This window comes from Nicotiana tabacum, chromosome 3 (assembly GCF_000715075.1).
Source record: "Nicotiana tabacum cultivar K326 chromosome 3, ASM71507v2, whole genome shotgun sequence".
Classification (NCBI taxonomy): domain Eukaryota; kingdom Viridiplantae; phylum Streptophyta; class Magnoliopsida; order Solanales; family Solanaceae; genus Nicotiana; species Nicotiana tabacum.
Genome location: NC_134082.1, coordinates 158114586 through 158136519, shown reverse-complemented (window position 1 = coordinate 158136519; position 21934 = coordinate 158114586).

Here is a 21934-nt window from a genome sequence, read left to right as displayed (position 1 = left end):
GTGGTAAACCCGTTATGCAAGCTTTTGGAGAAAGATTCCAAGTTCCATTTCAATGACGAGTGAATGAGATACTTTGAGTTTCTAAAGCTAAAGTTGACCACTACTCCCATTATCACCGCTCCAAATTGGAGTGTTCCTTTTGAGCTCATGTGTGATGCAAGTGATGTAGCGGTAGGGGCTGTTTTTGGGCAATGTATCAACAAGATCTTTCATCCAGTTTATTATGCAAGGAAGACCATGAATAGTTCCCAAGTCAAAAACACCGTTATAGAGAAAGAGCTGCTTGCCATTGTATTTGCTATTGAGAAATTTTGCCCGTACTTGTTGGATGCAAAAGTGATTATTCATGTTGATCATGCGACACTCTATTAGCTCTTGAGATAGAAAGATTCCAAAGCTCATTTGATAAGATGGGTAATTTTATTTCAAGAGTTTGATATTGATATCCAAGATCGGAAAGGGAGTGAAAACCAAGTGGCAGACCACTTGTCTCGTTTGGAGGAGGAGGGAGGCTGTATGATGGCTTTGAAATCAATGACCCCTTCCCTAATGACCAACTCTTGGCTATTTCAATAAAAGTGGTACCTTGGTTCGTGGATCTATAAAATTATCTTGTGAGTGGTATCATTCCGGTTGAGATTTCTTCAAACCAAAGGAAGAATCTCAAAAAGGATTGTCAAGACTATTATTGGGATGAATCGTACCTTTTCTGGATTTGTACGGATAGAGTGATTCGAAGATGAATCCAAAGTGTTAAGTTGCGGTTTCTATTGGCTAGTCTCTACAAGGATGCAAGTGATCTTGTGAAGCATTGTGATGAATGCCAAAGGCACAGTGGAATCTCAAAGAACAATGAAATACTTCTCACCATCATTTTGGAGATAGATATTTTCGATGTGTGGGGTATTAACTTCATGGGTCTGTTAATGAGTTCTTGTGGAAACACTTACATCTTGGTCGGGGTTGATTACATGTCCAAATGGGTTGAGGTCGTTGCCTTGCCTAACAGTGAAGCGAGAAGTGTGGTGTCGTTTTTGAAGAAGAACATCTTTACAAGATTTGGTACTCCAAGGGCTATCATAAGTTATGAGGGTTCGTATTTTTGCAACAAAGCTTTAGATACCTTACTCACCAAGTATAGTGTCACTCATAAAGTGATGACCCCCGATCATCCACAAGAAAGTAGTCAAGTGGAAGTCTCTAACCGGGAGATAAAGAGTATTTTGTCAAAAACAGTGAATGCCAACCAGACGGATTGGTCAAAGAAACTTGATGATGCTTTATGGGCTTATAGGACAGCTTATAAAACATCGATTGGAATGTCTCCAGGCCGTTTGGTGTTCGGGAAAGCTTGTCATGAGCACAAAGCCACGTGGGCTTTGAAAAAGTTGAATCTTGAGTGGTATGTCTCCAACAACTTAATGGTGGCATAATTGAATGAGCTAGATGAGTTTCGGTACCATGCATACACGAGTTTGTCCTTATACAAGGAGAAGATGAAGTACCTACATGACAAGTACATTCGGATAAAGGAGTTTAAAGAAGGTGATCTTGTGTTGTTGTTCAATTCTCGGTTACGGATGTTTCCGTGAAAGTTTGATTCTAAATGGAGTAGCTTGTTTGAGGTTATGAGTGTGACACCCTTTGGTGCATTGGACTTGAAAAATAAAAATGATGAAGTGTTTAGAGTCAATGGTCACCAGTTGAAACATTATCTACGAAAAGTTGATGATGGTCATGTCGTGGTGGTTCTTCATTTCAAATGATGATGGTAATCTGCATCGTGCCACGACGTTAAACCAAGCGCTTCTTGGGAGGCAACCCATGTGTCTTTTTCTTTTTCTTTTCCTTCTTCTTCAGATAGGTCTTGTTTTATGCTAACTAGTTTTATCGTGTGTTGCAGGAATGAGTGTGCTTTGTAGGGACTTCGCTCATAAAAATTGGCTAAGTATGGAAAATATGCGGACCACACAATTTTAAGTGCTACAACAGAAAGAGATCAGTAGTCGCATAACTGGGAAGCTAAAATTGCAGACTCTCTGAATTTTGCCTGTCAGATAAATGGCCAAAGTGCGGCCACACAAGGAAATGTGCGGTCCGCACCAAAATCTGTTGCCGCACTCAAAATCGTGCGGACCGCAGATCATCAAAAGGAAATTGTTCTTCAAGTAAAAGAGTGAGGACCACACATGAAATTGTGCAGCCACACTCTTTTTACCTTGAAAATGGTAATTACAATTAGATTTGATTTTGTGGTTCTAACAATACGTGATCCATTTTTATACTAGCTGTTAGGTAATAGATGCTAAGTATGAGACTAGGAAAATAAGATAAGAACTTGCAAGTAGTATGTTAAAGCCAACTGAGTGGCTGAGAATCGGGGCCTCGAGCCTGACTATACGGTGCCTCGAGGTTGAGCTTGATACTAAGTTATGGACAGCCGATGAAGGACTAACATTTTTGAGAGATTTGATGAAGGTTATTTATGGTCGATAATGAGAAATAAATGAAGAACAATAAATAGAACACAATAAATGTAAGCAGGGAAATCAAGAGAATATATTTAAGTTGGAGAGCTGAGAGAATGTTCTTGTATTTAATGTTGTAAGTGATATCATGTGTGCCAAAAATAACAAGGATCCCTTTATATAGGAGCGGAAATCTCAACATAGTACACGTGCATTTATTACAAGGAAATGTAGCTAGTATAGCTACCTAGAAGTATGGTACAGACCGGTACTATTCTTGTAGGTGTTGACAGTTTTGTCCATATCCCTAGGGAACTTCCCGTTTATCCATGATGACCACCCATTTAAATTGCCCCGAGGTTAGGCATAAAGAACCTTCAAGGTCAAATCCTCGAACCGTGCCCCCAAGCCTTCAAAGTGATGCTACGGAGAGGCGTAATGATCGTAAAATCGGGCTCTTCGATTTTATCTGTGTACAGATAGTCCCCGGGTTTCTTAGAGTAAAATGATAAGAAATGATCTCGAATACTTTCCCCTTCGGTATTTCCATCACGAAGGTACTCACGCCATATCAGGCGGTTGACATGATAAAATGAAGTGTCTAAAGGTCGCGTCCGCATAGCCCTTAAAAGCCTTTGAATTAATTACAGCGGTTGGCTGTCCTTTGGTCCGCTCCATCTTCTTTCGCTTCTTGTTTTCCACTGCACTACCAAGCCTTTAAAAGAGTTCTTCTAACTTCTCTCTTGTGCTCTCTTCTGAAATGCAATCTTCATTTCTCCTCTGAAATCTTATAAGAATGGCGAAAACTTCTACCTCTGTCCCTCAGGAAAATGTGGCCTCCTCTTCCTTGCACTTATCTAAAATCAAAGCAACAATGCCCCCTCACGTTGGGAATGCATTCCAGGGGCCTTTGAAACGACTTCCAATTTTAGTACCGAAAATCCTTCTTCGAAGCCTGGACAATGCGAGCCTGCTTCCCAATATATTAGCTCGATAAAGACGTCGAAAGGGTGAGGATTAATTGTCGCTGGGGGACGCGGGGCTTGTGGAGATTCTTTCTCGGGAATAGGATATAAGGACATACAAGGCTGACATTCTCATTGTGTATACTTATCCATTTACCCTTGGCCTGGTGGAACCATCCTTGACTCCGATAGACCCCGTGATCCTCGAATTCTACAAACGATATTGAGTAACCCTTGGCCAAATTCACCCTTCATTCTTGCATATTATTTACATGACCAGGTATTATGTGAACTTGATTGAGTTAATGCCCTTCACCCTCAATCACCTGGTCAGGATGTATAGTCCCCAACTTTTCTGTGGGGGCCTGATTAAGCTCTATTGTCAAGCCTCGAGGGACCTTTTTGCTTGTACCGATGATGTTAGGAACCGAGGGTGGATGAGTAATTTTATTCGAGTCAGGACTTCGGATTTAATCCAAGTAGAGAGGATGTCGTTCCCTGAAAGGTGGAACATTAAACGTGAATAGATACATTAATTAAATGTTCCCTTGCTTCTTTTTGGATACATCTCCTTATGCATTGACTTCCTCAGCTAATGCAGCTATTGTAGTTTACCTCAATGTGGTTAAGAACCTATTAGGATGGGCTAACCAGCTGGATTTGATTCTCCTATATGTTGAGCATGCGTGGCATGATCTGTCCTTGGGTCGATAGGAAGCCAAGGATCACGGTGAGCCTTCACTTCTGTTGTAATTGTATTTCATAAAAGAATAATTGCTGATAGCTCCCTCCTTCCCTGCAGGTATATTTTGCATCTGTGCAGATCCGGGGGAGGTCCCCTTGACAAGGGAAGCACTGCTTGGTGAAGCAGATACCCCAAAACTCGACAAAGAGAGGAAAAGGCGAAGGGGGTCTCCGACTCTCCGAAACCCAAGAAAGCTAAAGTAGAAAAACCTAAGGCAGACCCATTAACCTTAATTCTGGAAGTTCCGAGGAGTCCCCGAGCTGAAGGCGAGAAGGAAAATGATTCCTTAGAATCACCAACGGAGGGAGAGATCTTATTTTCAATGAGATCGACAGGCCTTGTAAGCAGTTAATCATTTTGTAAAATTCTATTTGGTGCCTTGATTTTTGTGTCGCTAACCTCGTTTCCTTCATGGTTTTAGGCCAAGGTGATTTACAATCTGACCTTCGTAAGGTTTCAAACCTAGCTGACTCGTTACGAGGGTGAACATGCAAAAATCTCCTTGGAAGTTGATAAGCTCAGAGCTCTTTCTACTAAGAGGGAGGAGGAACTCCGTGGCCTTCGAGATTGAGGCGGCATCCTGATACAAGACTCATCTTACTGAGCAGGTTATATAATTCTTGCTTTTTTGTCTACATGTTTACCCAGCTTTAGTGCTTTAACACCTTCGGGTCAATCTTTGCAACTTGAGAAGAAAGATGTCCTAATGAAGGAGGAGCTCCGAGCTAGGGACTCTAAAATTCTTGAACTCAGACAGCTCGTGAGTGAGATAGTCTCTGAGATAGATACCCTCCAGGGGGAGATGGCCTCAGTCGGGCATCAACTTAACGATACAAGGGAAGAGAGCAACAAGTATAGGGATCTTCACACTGAATTGGTTGTTGCGTTACCCAAGGTTAGGGCTAAAGCTGAGGAGCTTGTGTCCTCGTACAAAGATGATATTGCTACTGTAAATGCTCAGGCTAGGAAAGTGTCCGACGAGGCCGAGCTACAATTGACTAAGGCTGTGGGGCATGCCCATTTAGAATCTCGGAGATGGGCTATCGAGGATATATATATATATGCGGGGGGGGGGGGGCATTGATTTGCCCACCGAGATTTAGAGGGTGAAGATCCTAGAAGAGGATGTTGTGGTCCTACTTTCCTCTGAAGACGAGTCGAGCAGTGGCTCGGGAGATAATAAAGATGGAGGTGAGGTTGCCGAGGGGGGAGAGGCTATTGGAAACCTTAGGTTTATGGCTAATTTTGTTGAAAGCAAAGTTTCTGAGGGAGCCGTCAAGGGCATAGCCCCGACGGTAGTTTAGGGTTTTTCCTGCTTTTTTTTTGCCCTTGTAGGTTATTCAGACATAGGTCTGGTAAATTCAACTTTGTGAACCTTCCAACATATATGTAAAGGCTTTTTCATCCTTTTCCGCTTTTCCTTTGCTTTAATTATTGACATTCGTCAATGATTAGCCAGATGGATTGGGCTTCGGGTAGAAACCCTTAGGTTTACAAGTTGGCCCTGAGGCTTGTTGGTTAACTGTTTTGGGCTTAGTCTTCGAGTTAGATTTCGACTCAAACTCATTGACCCTTAAGTTTTCAAAATTTAAGCTAGCTCCTAGGATCTTACGCATTAGGTCGATATGACCTTTGGTTGTAAACTGGCGGCAGTGGCTCTTACGCATTTGCCCTGGGGCATTTTTAGTTAATTGTTTCGGGCTCAATCTCCGAGTTAGATTTTGACTCGAGCTCATTGACCCTTAAGTTTTTAAGCTGGCCCTTAGGCTCTTACACGTAGAGTCGGTGCGACCTCTTAATATAGGCTGGCGATAGTGGCTCTTACACGTTGGGTCGGTACTGCCTCTTAATATAGGCTAGTGATAGTGACTCTTACGCGTTGGGTCGGTACGAAGTCTTCATATAGGCTGTAGTTTTTCCTCGCTAAAGACTTTTTGAAGTTTTGTGTTCGCCCGACTCTTCGACGGCTTGATAAGAGCCTTAATTGTGAGTTGTTATGTAGCGATAAACGAGCACCTTAGGAGGTTTCGCTCGATGGTTGAATTGTTTTGAAGCCTATTTTTTAGAGCTTATGCCGAGGGTAGCCTGATTAACCGGTTCTTTTCAAAAAAAATTCGAATTAATTGAAGGCTTGTAATTTTATAGCAATGGTCGGGCATCCCCGAGTCACGTGAGTTTGACCGGAGCCATGTGACTAGAGTCATTGGGTTTGGCCGGAGCCTTTTAGTCCCCGGGTGAAGTAGTTTTGTCATCTATATCGAGGGTATTCCTTTTTAGGTGTCTTATAAGTTCGAATATATAGCCTTAACTTTACGATCGGGATTATGCCTTTCGTTAGGTCTTACAAATTTAAGTTACTTGGTACAAATATGGTTCATGTCTTGCTTGAGGTCTAATAGTTTTGGTGTTGCCTTATAGAGGTATTATATTGTTGACAATGCCTCATAGACGTCTTACATTTTCTAGTATTGCCGCATGTAGGGTTTTGGGCTTGAGGTTGCCCACTTGGGGTCTTACGGCCTTGAGTTTATGATTGCTCGATAGGAAAACAATTAACGATAGTCCCCGAGACATCGAAAGTTTTTCGGCTCTAGAGCCAGTCTTTGTAAACTTGATGTTGCCTCATTGAGGGCTTATGAGTTTGAAGTAACCGACCCAGAGGTCGTATGGCTTTGAGTTTTTGACGTTTGTCCCTGAGTGTTCGGGAAATTTCTAGATCTAGAGTCATTTCTTGTAAAAAAATAGCAGACTTCTTTGAAGCGTAAAGAGTTTGATGGAGAAAATGTTTTCTTTGATTACATGGCACAGGTACACATGTTTTTGTCAAGGGTTCGATTATTCTATATGGACACAGTTCGTTTGACCATTTGGCCTGATGCATTATTTCCCTATCGAGACCCTTTTTGGCACATTCTTGACTTCTACGAGGAGGTGATCTACCGGGGGGATGCCCCCCAGTATTCGAGGTTGATTGAAGGGAAGCCTTGGATGGTTGTTGAGTTCTCCTTATGTAGCATATAGATGTTGCCTCATTAAAAACCTTGTCGGTAAAACACTTCTTGGGATAAAAACCCAATTGAAGGAAAAGAGTGCAACGTTTGCTTTAAAACCCAAGGTCTTCAAGCCGGGGGATGTTTCAGCACCTTTTATCGGACACCTTAGCAGTAGTAGCGTTTGAGCATTGATATGTTCCAATTGCTTGGAAGTTGTTCGCCTTCCATAGTACCGATCTTGTAGGACTCTTTGCCGATTACTCCAAGGACACGGTATGGTCCATCCCAGTTTTGGCCCAACTTTCCTTCATTGGTGTTTTGAGTGTTTAGGGTGACTTTCTTCAGGACTAACTCCCCAACTCCGAAATGTTGGAGATTTGTTCTCCTGTTATAGTACCTTTCAATCCTTTATTTTTGGGCATCCATTCGGACCAGCGAAGCTTGTCTCTTTTCATCCAATAATTCGAGGGCCGCAGTCATGGCATCGTTGTTTGAGCTCTCGGTGGTGTGTCAGAATCTTGAGCTTTGTTTTGCGACCTCCACCAGTATCAAAGCCGCGGCACCATATACTAGAGAAAAAGTTGTTTCTCCTATGCTTGATTTTGAAGTTCTTCGATATGCCCATAGCACTTCGGGTAATATTTCTCTCCACTTTTCCTTAACTCTTTCCTATTTGTTTTATAAGTTTTGAATGATGGTCTTGTTTGTAGATTCGGCCTGACCATTTGCACATGGGTGGTAGGGTGTCGACAGGATTCTCTTGATTTTGTGATCCTCGAGAAACTGTGTTACCTTGCTTCCGATGAACTGCTTCCCGTTATCACATGTTATCTCGGAAGGAATCCCAAATTGGCACACGATCTGGTCCCAGATGAAGTTAATGACTTCTTTTTCTTTTGTTTTTTTGGAGGCCTGCGCTTCCACCAATTTTGAGAAGTAGTTAGTCATAAATAAAATAAATCTAGCTTTACCTAGTGCCGTTGGTAGAGTCCGATGATGTCCATCACCCATTTCATGAACGGCCATGGAGATAAGACCGAATGTAGCTGTTCGCCGAGTTGGTGAATCATTGGGACAAATCGCTGGCATTTGTTGCATTTTTGGACGAATTCTTTGGTGTCTTTTTCCATGTTGTCCCAATAGTAGCCTGCTCTAATCACCTTTCAGACTAAGGAATCAGAGCCGGAATGGTTTCTGCGGGTCCTCTCGTGGATTTCTTGGAGCACATAATCAGTGTCTCCCGACCCCAGACATACTGCTTGGGGCCATCGAAGGTTCTTTTGTATAGAATTTTATTTTCGTCAAGCGAGAATAGGGCTGCTTTTGTTCGTAGGGCCCTCGATTCTTTTGGATCGACGAGTAGTTTCCCGCTTTCGAAATAGTCAATATATTTATTTCTCCAATCCCATGTCAGGCTAGTGGAATTGATCTCGGCATGACCTTCCTTGATCACTAATTTGGATAGCTAAACAACAGCCCTGAGGAGTAGGTCATCTTCTTCGACAAACGATCCCAGATTTTCGGGGGAATCGACCTCGCTATTCTTCTCTAGATGTATGTGGACCAGAGTCCATTCTTTGAAATGGTGCAATGTGACTTGAATTTTGTCCAAGTATCTTTGCATCCTATCTTCTCGGACCTCGAAGCTCCCATTTACCTGATTTACTACTATTAGGGAATCACATCTTGCTTCGATGACTACAGCTCCTAGGCCTTTGGCCAATTCCAGACCTGCAGTCATAGCCTCATATTCGGCTTCGTTGTTAGTCAATCTGGTAGTTTTTATAGATTGCCTAATTGTGCCGCCCATAGGCGGATTCAGAACTATACCGAGCCCGGATCCTCTTACGTTCCAGGCGCTATTAGTGAACAAGGTCCACACCCGGAAGATGTGCTTGCTTTTAGTAAAAGTTCTTTTTCTACCTCGGAACGAGGGAGGGCGAGAAGTCATCCACAAAGTACGCTAGAATTTGGGACTTAATAGCCATTCGGGGTTGATAATCGATATCATATCCCCCGAGTTTGATGGCCCATTTGGACAGTCGACCCGATAGTTCAGGCTTATGCAATATGTTTTGAAGAGGATATGTTGTTAAAACACAAATATGATGGCATTGAAAGTATGGTTTCAATTTTCGTGATGCACTTATTAATGCAAGAGCTAATTTTTCTAGGTGCAGATACCTGGTTTCGGCATCTCCCAGGGTCCGACTTACATAATAAACAGGAAACTACGTACCTTTTTCTACTTGAACCAGCATACCACTTACTGCTATCTCGGATACGGCCAAGTATAAATACAATGTCTCATCCTCTTTTGGAGTATGGAGTAAAGGCGGGCTAGTCAGATATTGCTCCAACTCCTCTAGGGTACATTGGTATTCCGGAGTCCATTCAATTTTATTTTTTTGAGTAAGAATATGAAATGATGACTCTTATCTGATGATCTTGATATGAATCGGCCCAAGTCAGTCGTTGCACAGCCTTCACGTTGTTTACCACCGTGATTTCTTCGATGGCCTTTATTTTGTCGGGGTTGATCTCGATTCCCTATTTGACATCATAAAGCCTAAGAATTTGCCTAAACCCACTCCGATGGCACATTTCTCGGGATTGAGTTTCATGTTATAGCTTCTGAGGATGTCAAACGTTTCCTGCAAATGAGTCAAATGGTTCTCTGTGTGCAGGGAATTAACTAGTATGTCATCAATATAAACTTCCATGGATTTGCATATTTGACATTCGAACATTTTATTAACTAAGTACCGGTACGTGGCTCCTGCATTTTTCATCCTGAAGGGCATTACATTGTAACAGTATGTACCGTACTTCATGATGAACAAAGTCTTTTCCCTATCCCCAAGGTTCATCTGAATTTGATTATACCGCGAGTAGGCATCGAGAAAGGTGAGGGTCTCATGACCGGTCGTGGCATCAATCAAGTTGTCGATGTTGGGCAATGGGAATGAATCCATGGGCATGCTTTTAAGTCTTTATAATCTACGCACATTCTTAACTTATTTCCCTTTTTGGGAACTACCACCACGTTGGCTAGCCATTAGGGATATTTTACCTCCCTAATAGACCCTATCTTGAGGAGTTTTGTTACCTCATCCTTGATGAATGTGTGTTTTACTTTGGACTGGGGTATCCTTTTTTATTTTACCGGTTTGAATCTGGGGTCAATCCTTAGTCGGTGGGTGGTTATTTCTGGTGGGATCCCTGGCATATCTAAATGTGACCAAGAAAAGCAATCAATGTTATTGATAAGAAATTGAATGAGTTTTTTCCTGAGTTCGGGGGTTAGTCCCGTTCCCAAGTATACCTTCCGATCTGGGAGATGTTCGACCAAAATAGTTTGCTCTAGTTCTTCAATGGTCGACTTTATTGCATCCGATTATTTGGGGGCAACGAAGGTTTAGGGAGCGAGGAAATCTTCTTCATCATCCTCGGGTGTCTGTTTGCCTCCCAGATCTTCCGAGGTGGAGTGTGTGGAATTCAATGCCTCTCGGCGGACCGCGAACATTTACTTTATTGCATGTTATTCTCCATATACTGACCTTATGTCATCCTTTGTCGGAAACTTCATCATCTAATGTATAGTTGACGGTACTACCCTCATGTCGTGTTTCCACGGCATACCAAGCAAAGCATTTTACCTCATGTCACCTCCGATGACATGGCACTTAGTGTACTGAAATGCCCCAGACAAGTTGACTAGGAGGGTAATCTCCCCTTCGTTGCTTCGCCGGCCATGTTGAAGTCGTTTAAGGACTCGGGAGGTAGGTACGATCTGATCGAGCAGCGCGAGTTGTTCTACCACCTTTGACCTGATCACATTGGTCGAGCTACCTGGATCCACAAGAACACATTTAATTTCAACATTATTCAAGAGAAGCGAATTTACCAGCGCATCGTTATGTGGTTGAGTCAAGGTCTCAAAATCTTCCTCGCTGAATGTAAGGATGTCTTCGGTCATGCGGCCCCAAATTAATCCTTCTGTTGCAGTGGACACTTTCACCCATTTGATCACGGGTCCTTGGGGAATGTCGGTCCCCCCGTTGATCATATAAATGACGTGCTGAGGTTTTCCCGCTCTGCTTCCCCTATCTGTCTTTCTTTCTTTTCGGGTGGGATTTTTATGAATTTCCTATTGAATTCCTTGGCACGTACTCCCGCTAATATGGGAACCAACATTAACATGTTGGGCAATGCGTGAGGTCGTACCCATGGGGATCGGTTTTGGTGCACTCTCAAGGTTTTGTGGTGGTACACCGACGCTTGGAACAGACACATCATATTCTCCATGGTCTTCAAGACCGTTGTTTTCATATGCATTCACCGAGTTAAACATTTTGACCTGAAATCAAAGATTCTTGGACAAGAAAAACCGTGAAAGATAACTTGTGTTATGTAGTAAACCATCAAGAAAACAATCACTATTATTTTTAGCCCCACGATGGGTGCCAAACTATTTACCTTGGAAATGGTAATTACAATTAGATTTGATTTTGTGGTTCTAATAATAAGTAATTTTTTTTTATGCTACTTGTTAGGTAATAGATGCTAAGTATGAGACTAGGAAAATAAGATAAGAACTTGCAATTAGTATGTTTAAGCAAACCGAGTGGCTGAGAATCGGGGCATTGAGCCTGACTATACTGGACCTCAAGGTCGAGCTCGATACTAAGTTATGGACAACTGATGAAGGACTAACAGTTTTGAGAGCTTTGATGAATGCTTTTTTATGGTAAATAATGAGCAATAAATAGAACACAATAAATGTAAGCAATAAATGTAAGTAGGGAAATCAAGAGAATATGTTTAAGTTATAGAGTAGAGAGAATGTTCTTGTATTGAATGTTGTAAGTGATATCATGTGTGAAAAAAATAACAATGGTCCCCTTTATATAGGAGGGGAAATCTCAACATAGTACACGTGCATTTATTATAAGGAAACGTTGTTGGTATAACTACCTAGCAGACTGGTATAAACAGGTACTTTTCTTGTAGGTGTTGACTGTTTTGACCATATCCCTGGGGAACTTCCCGTTTATCCATGATGACCACCGATTTAAACTTCCCTGAGGTCAGGCACAAAGAACCCTCGAGGTCGAATTCTCGAACCATGCCCCAGGCCTTCAAAGTGACGCTATGGAGAGACGTAATGATCGTAAAATCGGGCTCTCCAATTTTATCTATGTACACACTCGTATCTTGAACCTTGGGCAAATTGTGTTAAGTATAAATAGGAGCCCTCTCTCTACAGTTAAAACTTTACAAACTCTGAAAACTAAACACAAAGTCAAGCACAACGCACTCATCTGTTTCACGCGCATGTCACTAAATTCATCATCTTGATTCTTCCTTAGCATCACTTCATTACTGGTATGTTCAATTTATTTTTAAAAAAAATCAAATTTTTTAATTTTGTTCATAATTAGTTTAGTTCTTTTTAGATCTAATATCAAATTGATCATATGAGCTTAAATTTGTGTGGGTAACTTCCTAGTTGCTATTCGGGGGATATATGAATTGTTTATCATGTTTAATTGGTATTACCGTGTCAAATTTATGCTTAAAGTTAGGAACCCTAATTTTACTGCAGATGTTTTTTGAATTTTGCGGCTGCACAAGAAATTGTGTGGTCCGCAGATTGTAGGTCTAGGGCAATTGGTATGAAATGATTGTGTGGACCACACTCCAAATTGTGCGGTCCACAAAAATTGAACTGTGGCCGCAGAAATGTGTGTGCGGCCGTAGATCGACCATTTCTTTGTCTTCATAGAGTTGATAATTTTGAGATGCCATTGTGCGACCGTATCCAAAATTGTGCGGTTCGGGTTTCAATTGTGTGGCCGCACATGAAATTGTGTGGACCGCAGAATCATGACTACGACCACACTTCCAAACTGTGTGGTCCGCACATTACCATCTGCGGACGCATACGGACCGTACTTTTGTACTCTTCATCTAGTTTTCATCTGCAACTGTTTGCAACTGTCTGATACTCCGAGTTTACACTATAACTAATTCCTTTTGCTATGTATTGTAGACAATGGTTAGGTCACGAGGAAGAGGTGATACATGTAAAGGAACGGGTGAATCCTCCCGAGGCCGAGGCAAGAGTAACATACCACTCTATGTGCAAAAAGTTATAAACAAAAAGACGACAACCGGGGAAGCCCCGGAGCCTACGAAGTCCAGTTCCTATGACCCGTCTTGGAAAACATCAGAGGGCAATTCAGTGCAAGAGCAGCCCGATGCACAGTAACAGCCAAGGCAATTTTTGGGTAGATTTCAGTTCCGAGATGAGCCTTCCACCTCATCAAGCACTTCTGAGGGTTCGAAAGATGATAGCTATGGTTTAGAGCCCTCATATACTCCTGCACTCAACGCGCTAGTCACAGTTGATGATGATGATGTTCCGGATGACGGTCCAGGGGGTGATACCCAAGTTACCGGCCTTGAGAGGTCGAAGAAGAAGGAGGTTTGGAAAGACAGATTTGTGAGCCTGACTGCATTTAACAGGTTTCGAAAGTGGTGGCTTTAGAGATCGCTCACACTTAAGCGCCAATTTATTTTGAAAGATTTGGATAGATACACCCCGAATGTGGCAAGACAGTTTTGGGAGAGAAAACAGTGGACATGGTTCACTCAAAGCATGGTGGATTCCAAGGATCACTTAGTCCAGGAATTCTACACCAATGTGGCCCATATCAAGAAGGGGACTAAGGTGACTAAAGTGAGGAATCTAAAAGTTAGATTTGATCATACATCACTGAACACATATTTAGGGCTCGAGGATGTGGAACAAATTCAATAATTGGAGAAGTTTGCACTGGGTGATGCAACTCGCCCATCACTAGCAGCGATATTGGTAGCTCGAGGACTACCACCCCCATGGATCACAGTAGGGGTTCCCATTCAGCGGAACACCATCAACTTTGAAGCTAGGGGTTGGCAAACATTTGGTGCAGCTGAATAGATCCAAGCCGGAATGAAACCAATCTCCCAGTCCCACGGGCAGTCCTAGTTGCATCCATCATGCTGGGTACTCAATCAATATGGGTGCCATCATGTCGGCCAATTCGTCTTTGGTCAGTGGGCAGGGTAAGAGCTCTAACCTGTATCCAAACATTATCATGGAGTATCTTACGGATGCGGGAGTGGAGTCAAAGGGTTTTGATACAAAGGTTCAGGCGAAGCAACCCTTCACATGGTACTCTTTGAAGGACCCAAGGAACCCGAATAACAAGTATCATCCAACAAATATCGTGGGCCAGTCTGATGAGCCTTCGGTGGCACTTTTAGATTCAGTAGCCATGCCTTCCACAGCACCCGGGCCTTCTAGCAGTATAGCTGCCATACCTCCACCTCCATCTTCCCCGCCATCAACATCAGTGCCTTCATCTTCTACTTATCCACTTTCGGTGTTACAAGTCTCCCAAATACTGGCGAGTCTCAACAATTGGATGTAGATAGCTACTGCAAAGATGTTTGACCTATCCAATGTTGTTGCCACCCAGACGTCTACCCCAACTCCCCAGATTCCTCCGATAATGTAGGAGACTTTGAAGAAGATTCTGGAAAACAAATAGACCATCATAGATACCTTGGTGGCACATGGATCCGCAATTGAGGAGCTTGGGAAGCAGGGTAAAAAGATGAGAAAATCCTAGGTTTCAAAGAAGTCATTTGACAGGTTGAGATGGAAGGTGACCAAGATAGCAGCAGTTGTGGATCTCCCATTTGACTTGCTGATAGAGACAGCTCTTGCAGCACCAGCGAACCTAGCAGCACCACCAGGACCTGTGGCACTAGTTGGCCAGTTTGAAAAGCCAGACCTTGCTGCCCACACTGCTGAGGCGGTGCTATAGATGGTCACCAACCCAGCTAATCCCCGAGCAGAGGATGATGAGTACAGTTGGAGGAGCCTGAGGGTGGTCATGCTGCTATGGACACGGAGACCTCATAGGGAGTCGTCTCTACTCTTTCCCTTCCTTGATTTTATTTTGTTAAGATTTTGGGGACAAATTCTTATTGTTATTTTGGGGGGGGGGAGTGGAGTTTATTTGATTTGACGATACTTGACATTGACCTGTAATAATTGATAACATTTTCTTTTCCTTTTTATTTGTGTACATATTCTTCTCTCTCTATTGATTTATATATTTTATTTCTTTTCTCTCATCTTGTATATTCATTTATGCTTTCAGTAGTGTACTTTGTAGCTTCTTTATATTGTTTCCTTAGTAGTCAATGTTTAGTCTAATAGCTTCTTATTTACGTTAATAGCTTCTTATTTACTTTAATAGCTCCTTTTCAAATTAGCAGCTTCTTTTCATGTTGAAGAACCCAGTTCGTTCCAAAGGTGGTTTTTGTATGACCAGGTGACTCATCCCAACGAAGGATGGCGTGACAACCTTCTTAAGAGATTGAGTCCGTTTTTTTATGTTTGTTGATACCCAATTTTTTCTGTATATTTGTAATATGCAAAATACTTTCACAATAGCATGACTATGCATATATAAGTATGTCCCAAGGTTTTAATATTTTTTCTCTTAATTTAAGTATTTTTAAATTAATTTATTGCCTTATTTTAGCAAGAAATACCCAATAATTATTCTCAAAACTATCATTTTGGTGATTCATCTATTGGGTTCTAATATCTGCATTAAATATAGCTACCATATTGTTTTGCATATTTTTTATAAATTTATTTAGTATTTTTAAAGGTAAATTGCACGTAATTGTGATATTAGCCTTTTTAAAGATATAGGGGTGTTTATATTTATAAAATTAACTTCAGTATTTTTAATTGGATAATTATGTATTATTAATCATTTTAGTACCTTTAATTTACTCCCATAAATTATTTTACTATTTTTATAAATTAAACAAGGAAAAAAGTGGCTATTTAAATGTTAGCCCATTTCATTTCAATTTTGGCCAGATTTGAACCCCTAATTAAACCCAATCTCAAACCCAATTACCCAGCCCAAATTCTAAATCTATTCGACCCACAACCCGTTTGAATAACCCACCCGGACTCCCATTTCATGCAGGCCGTTGATCAAAATGATCAACGGCCACCATTCACCCTTCCTAAATTAAACCAAACGACCCCCAAACCCATCTTTAATACCTCAACGAGGTGGGAAAGGGAAGATATGGATATGATGACCACGCGATAACGTCTTGTGTAGCTCCTCACTGAGGAGTGATTACCGGATGTTGTGTGGGGTGATCCATATTATTAATAAACCTAGGAACCCCCCCCCCATTCCGTTTTATTTCTTTGTTTCTTCTAAAGACTTCGAACTATTTCTTTTAAGAAAATCGGCTTCCTTTTAATTCTATCCAATTTTGTTTGTAACCATTATGTGAAAATCCCCACTTATTTGAAGTTCTATTTACCTACATGTTATTTGCACCTAAATTCACAACAATAGTCTGGCCGAGAACCACACTAGTGGATTCTGAGGGGTGCCTAACACCTTTCCCTTGGAATAATTTCAAGCCCTTACCTAATCTCTGGTTACTCAAATCAAACCTTCTTGGTGTCCTAATGCACCTTAATCATTAGGTGGCGACTCTTCAAATGCAAATCCAAATTCCCAAAAGGGAATGAGTTGTCCTCCCAAATGTCATAAACCCGATTTCGCGAGAAAAAAAGGGCGCGATAGCGTGGCGACTCTGCTAGTGATTTTTAGGTTTTTACCACTTCAGACTATTATTGTTAATTTATGCTTATTTATGCGCAATTATCTGTTTATTTCTTTCAAGCATTCAATTTTTTTTTTGATTGCAAAACTGACTTGTCTTTTTGTTTCTTGCCCTTATTACTTTCCTTTACTACCGCTTTAAATTATGAAAAACAATTGTTGTATTTACTGCTTTCCTAACATGTAAATACGTGACAACCTTCTTTAATTGTTGCATAATCATGCTCAATATCATATTCCACTCGTGCCAAACAAAATACCATAGCAACGCTTATAATGAGTGGTTTCGCTCTTCCAATATTATCACCCCTTTAAATCAGGAAAAGGCGTATTTGCGATAAAACCAGTCGATCAACGGTGTAGTCGACGGTTCCGTGCCTTTCCCCCTTGAGTTGTCCGCTCAAGAGTACCAGTCTAAAACCCCATAGAAACCTTACTCTATTTAATTGTGCATGCATCATGGTCAAACCTAGCTGAGTCAGTTATGTTGTCCACATAATGACTCTTTAAGATAGCCTTGTCCAAAGTCCACTGGGTTTCCCTAAAAGCCAAACTGACACCATCACGTTCTGTGCATTTATTTGGAGAGCTAAATGTTTTTATGCCAATTATTGATATTTAATAGTCGAGTCTGGTGGGGATAAGGGTCTAACCCTTTTGTCTTGCAGAAATATGTGGCACGAAGTCCCTAGATTCGGCATGGTCACCAGCATCTACCCAAAATTGCTAAGCTGGTGGGAGGATCTTCATTCTAGTGATCAGACTCTTGTCAGGAAATACCTAGGAAATCTACCTTCTCTTCTGGAAGTCCAACCTAACAACAAGATCATAGAAGCTGCTACTCTATTCTGGGATTGTGATAGGTCTGTGTTCCTCTTCGGGGACATTGAGATAACGCCTCTGCTGGAAGAAATAGGAGGATTAGCTGGTATACCATGGGAAACTCCGGGTTTGTTAATGCCAGAAAATCGCAAGGGTAGAGGTTTCCTCAAAATGATGAGTCTAAAGAAATATCTAGACTTGACATGCTTGAAAGAGTCATATATTCCCTTTGATTATTTGTACGAGAGGTACGGTCACAACAAATCTTACCATACTTATCCTGACGAGTTCGCCCTCACATCATTGGGGCATATTCACCGAAGGGTCTTAGTCTTCATGTTTTGCTTCCTGGGGATGATATTGTTTGCAATAAAGAAAGCCAGGATCCACAAAAGGCTAGATATGGTAACTAAAACTCTAATGGAGGGAATTGGTGGGAAACCATTCAGCATTGTGCCCATGATTATTGCAGAGATATACCGAGCCTTGGAGAAGTGTCAACGAGGAGCCGAACGCTTCGAGGGATGCAATTTGCTACTTCAACTTTGGCTCATGGAGCATCTCCAAAGGGTGAATACCAACAGGAAATTCAGCGAAGAGACTAGGATGATCATATCTCTTCCATTATCTGAAACAAATGAACTACATGCCCAACATGTTTGCCCAGCCAGAAGACGCCAAAGGATGGTTAGAGCTGTTTGGAAATCTAACTAAGGATATAGTACAATGGATGTTCGAGTGGTTCCCTACTGAGGAGTTTACCGTCCGATCCAGGGATGCGCCATTTCTGATACTAATTAGACTGAGAGGAACCTACCCTTATGTCCCTCTCCGAGTTATAAGACAGGCTGGTAGGAAGCAGGTTATACCAAGGGTAGACAACATGAGTCACTTCCGGGCCGACATCCAAGCTGATGAAAGTCCTTATAAGTGCCAAGCTCAGCATATGTGGCATTGCAAGATCATCATGGGAAGAGAAACTATCGAACCAGACAGATACCATGCTGGTTGTACTCCATACTATTCATGCTGGTTGGAATCTAATCACGATGGTCTAGGTCAGCCAGGACTTGCTAGGGGACATATTATCATAGATGAGAGGGCTGAGGCACAGGTCAAATGCAATCAAATGCGCAAGAGGATCCGGGAGTGTGAAAGCGAGCATTGTGAGATATAAGAAGCCAACCAAAAGTTGATCGATGAGTGGAAAGACATGGCTGTCAGTGCCAACAAATGACTGGGATACTTGGAGCGAGGCATAGTGGAGCTAGAAAGGAAGTTCCTCAAAAGGGTCGAGGATTGCCAAAATGCTGAGGGAAATGAGGGCGGACATCTAGCCAGAGCTACCTATTGCTGGGACTTCGCGAGCTGGGAAAGATGTTCGACGGAGCCAAAGATGTCGAGTCTTGGGAAGGTCCTTCTGGGACCAAATAGATAGGAGTTTTTCTTTTGCTTTAAAAAATATAATAAGGCCAACGACCATTAGTGATATTTTTATTTCCTGCTGTTTAGGGTCGATTTGGTATTCGTCTACTTTTTATCAATAAAACGAGGCATTTAGCATTCTATGTTCTCCAAATCAACTTGTCGCTAGGCCTACCTCGAGCACAAAGAGGCTCCCAAATAGGACACGATTTACATTCTTGCACTATGTGTTTAAATATCGCAACATTTTCCTATAATCCTCACTGACTTGGTACCTTTTTTTGTTTTTACTTTTTGTTTATTTATTCCCCTCCCCAAAGGTTAGTTCGTGCACTCGGGCAACATCACCTTATTCAACAAGATCCTGGGGCCCTCCACCCACTCCTTCTCTTAGTCCTATCAGAAGCAAGAACAAAGGGAAGATGGAAGATTCGAACAATGCCAGAAAAGAAAATTCAACTAAACGGGTAGAGGTCAATCATGGTACTCAGGTTTCCAAGGAAAGTGCATCCCAGCTTGAACAAAAGCTGCTGAAATTCCAAGAAGAACTTGATTAGGTTCAGAATCTGGTGAATTTGTCATTTTCCCTCACCACTCCCTACATTAATTTCCCAAATGCTCAGAACCCTACACCCCCACAAAATATCCCAATTCCACGAAACCATCCCGCTCCTCACCACCACTACAACACTTGCCACACCTTCAACAATACTCCACTGCTCATCCCAAAACCTTTGAACTCCACAAATGACCATTTTCATACACATCATAACATCCCCGTCTACATGGAGACTATGCCACACTCCACCCAACCCATCTCAAGTGTGCCCGAGTCTGATGATAAAGACTTGCTCATCAGGAATCTGGCTGAAGAACTTAAGAGATTGACTAGCCGAATTCAAGACATCGAAGGAAGCAAAAGAATTGAGGGGCTGAACTATGAAGATATCTACATATAGCTCGATGTTTAACTACCCGAGGGGTACAAACCTCCGAAGTTCAAAATGTTTGATGGTATAGGAGATCCAAGGGTCCATTTGAGAACGTACTGTGACAAGATGGTTGGAGTGGGGAAAGATGAGAGAATCCGCATGAAGCTTTTTATGAGAAGCTTGAAAGGAGATGCTTTGTCCTGGTACATCAGCCAGGATCCAAAGAAATGGTCAAACTGGGTAAGCATGGCATCCGACTTTATGGACAGGTTCAGATTCAACACGGAGAATGCGCCAGATGTGTTCTATATTCAGAGTCTAAAGAAGAAGCCTGCAGAAACATTTCGCGAGTGTGCTACTCGCTGGAGATCCGAAGCTGCTAAGGTCAGGCCTGCCTTAGAAGGGGAACAAATGAAAAAATTCTTTGTTCAAGCCTAGGACCCACAGTATTATGAACGACTAGTGATGATCGAGAGCCACAAATTTTTCGACATTATCAAGTTGGGAGAAAGGATTGAAGAGGGAATCAAAATTGGTATGGTTACAAACTTCGAGGCCCTGTAAGCCATGAATAAGGCTTTACAGTTTAGTGGTACATCCAAGAAAAGGGACGTAGGTGCTATAATGGTGGCACAGAGAACCAAATCCCCTATCAAATACCAAACCTATCCAATGCCTCCACTCACATATCAGCCCACTCCGAACTACCAAACACCCCTACTCGCTTACCAAACTACACCGCCCACTTATCAATCACCTCCACCTCCCACATATCAACCTACTTCACCCAGATATTCCCAACCTGCACATGTTTACCAAGCCTACAATGATCAACCATCCCACTATCAATCACCTCCTACACGCCAAAACTTCCCTAGATCTTGACCAAATTTTGACCGTAGACCTCCTAAACAGTATACAGCCATTGCCGAACCCATTGACCAGTTGTACAAGAGGTTCAAAGTTTCTGGTTATGTCAACCCTATCCCTTCTACAACCGTCAAGAACCCTTATCAGTGGGTTAATCCAAACAAATCCTGTGCATACCATTCCGGTATGAAAGGACACACCATCGATGAATGTCACTCCTTGAAAGACAAGATCTAGTCTCTTATTGACAACAAAATTATTGTGGCAAAGGAACCTGCTACAAATGTCCGTAATAACCCTCTGTCAGACCATAAGAGTGGAGACATTCACATGATTGAAATAGAGGATGATTGGGACCCCAAGGGATCGATCCGTTTGATCACAGAAGGTGACTATCCAAAGGAGCCAATAGTCACCCTTAATCCAATTGTAGTCCAGATTCAGCCTTCTAGGGATGACGAGGTAAATATGTCCATTCCACTTGAGTTTCAAGAACAATCCTCTACAAAGATGCCAACGCCGATTGAGGTAGAATTTATGTCACCAACAAATGCACCTACACCATTCGAAGTTGCAGTTTTACCACCTAAGGAACATGCTCCGATCGGGGTGAAGATAGCCACACCAATCCCAATAGCAATGTCAACCATGACGCCATTCCACACAAAGGCTATACCATGGGACTATACATCTGAGGCAAGGAGGAAGGCAAGGTTAGGTTCGAGGAAACTGTTGCAACACAGGGTATGACAAGAACTGGTAGGGTCTATACCCCGGAACACCTAGCTGAGTCAAGCAAGCAGGCCTCCAATCGGTCGCCCATCATTGAGACGGGTCCATACAATCTTTGGAGAAAGATAAAAGCCAAGGAATACTCGGTCATCAACCAGCTAAACAAAACACCAGCGCAAATCTCCATACTTGCTTTGCTGCAAAATTCTGAGGCATACAAGAATGCTCTGCTAAAGGTACTAAGTGAGACATAT